Source organism: Lethenteron reissneri, chromosome 63 (assembly GCF_015708825.2).
Source record: "Lethenteron reissneri isolate LAM-NWPU_2019-01 chromosome 63, ASM1570882v1, whole genome shotgun sequence".
In the NCBI taxonomy this organism is placed as follows: domain Eukaryota; kingdom Metazoa; phylum Chordata; class Hyperoartia; order Petromyzontiformes; family Petromyzontidae; genus Lethenteron; species Lethenteron reissneri.
The window spans coordinates 4,722,632-4,725,745 of record NC_083841.1 but is presented as its reverse complement, the minus strand read 5'-3'; positions in this window follow the sequence as shown (position 1 = coordinate 4,725,745).

Below are 3,114 nucleotides of genomic sequence, written 5' to 3'. Positions count from 1 at the left end.
GTGCGTCTGCCTCTGCTCTTGTCCGATTGATGATACGGAACGCGACGATTCCCTCCCGGCCCTCGCTCGCTCACCAAGTTGGGTCAGCCCCCCCCCCTCCCTTACGGATATTCTGTCGCTACTTCCGCTGTTGCCGTGTTTCCGTCAACGTCGCTCATTGATCTCTCCGCCCATTCTAGATTTGAAGTTTTCGTGACTGCAAGGATTCATACTCTTGTTTTTTTCGGTAAAGTCACGCAGAGAGACAGGGAGACAGGGCTGATGGAGACACGGAGACACGCAGACGAGAGAGAGAGACAGACTGGGAGACACGGAGACACGCAGACGAGACAGACGCAGAGAGACAGACTGATGGAGACACGCAGACGAGACAGAGAGACAGAGACACAGGCTGGGAGACACGGAGACACGCAGATGAGACAGAGACACAGACTGATGAAGACACGCAGACGAGACAGACACAGAGAGACATACTGAGAATATCTCACGGAGGGGCAGAGGGTGGGCTCTCGATCCAGGCGAACAGTTCCACATCTGCAAGAGAATCTCTCGCTCCACGCAGACTGAGTGGGACCTGAGACCACCTTTAGTGAAGCTTGTGGGATCAGTGGTTCGTCTTGACGTGGGATGATGCATCATTCCACGTCAAAACGAACCACTGATCCCACAAGTTCTAGATTTGAAGCTTTCGTGACTGCAATGATTCATACTCTTATGTTTTTTCGGTAAAGTCACGTGCCGTGTATGAATCTTGTGATTTTTTTTATTTTATTTTATTTCCATTATTACTTTTATTAACTTTTTTACCTACGTGACTTTACCGAAAAAACCTAAGAGTATGAATCCTTGCAGTCACGAAATCTTCAAATCTAGAACTTGTCGGATCAGTGGTTCGTCTTGACGTGGAATGATGCAGCAGCAGCATCCCCCTGGTGGGTACGAGATGCCCTTTCTGGTGGGTGCTAGATTAGAAGCACCTGGGGGGGGGGGGGGGGGGTCAGACATTTGTGACGAGGGGGGGGCGTTTTAGAAATGTGACGTCACATCAAAATGCGCAACTTTAAATAAATATAGAATTGTTAGAACAACAACACTTATTGCTTTAACAACACTCCTACAACATCAGAGTGCAGCGCCACATTAAACACGCACTACAATGACAATAGTTTAAAGCGATTTGAAGCATGTTTTATTTTCAAAATAGAAATATGTTTTTGGGGAGGGGGGGGGGGCATAGCTTTGTGACGTCATATTTGAGAGGGGGGGGGGTCTGACTTTTTGTGACGCTTTGTGACGAGGTGGGGGGGGGGTCAAAAATCGCGTGACGTCATTTATGGACGGCCCCTCACTAAAAATTAAGAAATACAAATGAAGTTACACATTCCTGCGGAGGGAGCTGGTAGGAACGTCGGGTTGCTCGGTCAATGGCCTGCAGGGTCAACGGCGGCGTGGTGTATTCCGCAAATATGCCCGACTGTGAGGGCGGGCACAAGCCGGCGTGAGTAGGTTGAACGTTGAGTTTTATAAGGGCACCACGGGGTGACCAGCCCACCCCGCGATTTTTTACGATTTTTAACCCCCCCCCTCCCCCTATCGTCACACGGCGTCACAAAAAGTCAGACCCCCCCTCCTCAAATATGACGTCACAAAGCTCTGCCCCCCCCCCCCAAAAAAAAATAAAACACGCTTCAAATCGCTTTAAACTCTTGTCATTGTAGTGCGCATTTAATGTGGCGCTGCACTCTGATGTTGTAGGAGAAAACATTTATTAAAAAGTCTATTTTATTAAGTAGAACGTGTTGTCTTTATTCATTTAAAGTTGCGCATTTTGACGTGACGTCACATTTCTCAACCCCCCTGACCCCTCCCCCCCAGGTGCGTGACGTCATTTATGGACGGCCCCTTAGAACGTCCCCTATTATATATATTTTTTGGGTTCTTATTAAAACCACAGCAGCAGCATTAGTAGCAGTATTGACGAACACGTTGAACGTGTCATTGTATTGATTGTGTCACGTGCACCGCTGCTGACGCTGTAAGTCAGTAGCAAGTTAGCAAAGATGATCGATAACCTTCGATTTAAAGCTTTCGTGACTGCAGGGATTGATCTTCTTGGTTCTTTCGGTAAAGTCACGTAGAAGGGAAATAATAAATTAATAAAAATAAAACATAAAATAATTTTAAAGCTTTCGTGACTGCAGGGATTCATCTTGGTTCTTTCGATAAAGTCACGGAGCACTCCCCCCTGCCCCCCCCCCTTGGTAAGCCCCGCCCCTTGGTGAGCACTCCCCCCTGCCCCCCCCCCTTGGTGAGCCCCGCCCCTTGGTGAGCACTCCCCCCTGCCCCCCCCCTTGGTAAGCCCCGCCCCTTGGTGAGCACTCCCCCCTGCCCCCCCCCCCCTTGGTGAGCCCCGCCCCTTGGTGAGCACTCCCCCCTGCCCCCCCTCTTGGTGAGCCCCGCCCCTTGGTGAGCACTCCCCCCTGCCCCCCCCCTTGGTAAGCCCCGCCCCTTGGTGAGCACTCCCCCCTGCCCCCCCCCCCCCTTGGTGAGCCCCGCCCCTTGGTGAGCACTCCCCCCTGCCCCCCCCCTTGGTAAGCCCCGCCCCTTGGTGAGCACTCCCCCCTGCCCCCCCCCCTTGGTGAGCCCCGCCCCTTGGTGAGCACTCCCCCCCTGCCCCCCCCCCTTGGTGAGCCCCGCCCCTTGGTAAGCCCCGCCCACTGCTAACAAGCTCCGCCTACTGATGACAAACTCCGCCCACAAACAATAATTCCCGCCAACTGCCAACTGTCAACACCCGCTCCACTGATTGCAAGCCACGCCCACCGACGACAGCCCCTCCCCCTTCCCAACAGTACTGCTGCTAAGCCCCGCCCACTCATTTGCATAGTCCCCGCCCACATACGACAGCCCCTCCCCCTTCCTCACAGCACTGCTGCTAAGCCCCGCCCACTCATTTGCATAGTTCACGCCCACACACGACAGCCCCTCCCCCTTCCCTACAGTACTGTTGCTAAGCCCCGCCCACTCATTTGCATAGTTCCCGCCCACATACGACAGCCCCCCCTCCCTACAGTACTACTGCTAAGCCCCGCCCACTCATTTGCATAGTCCCCG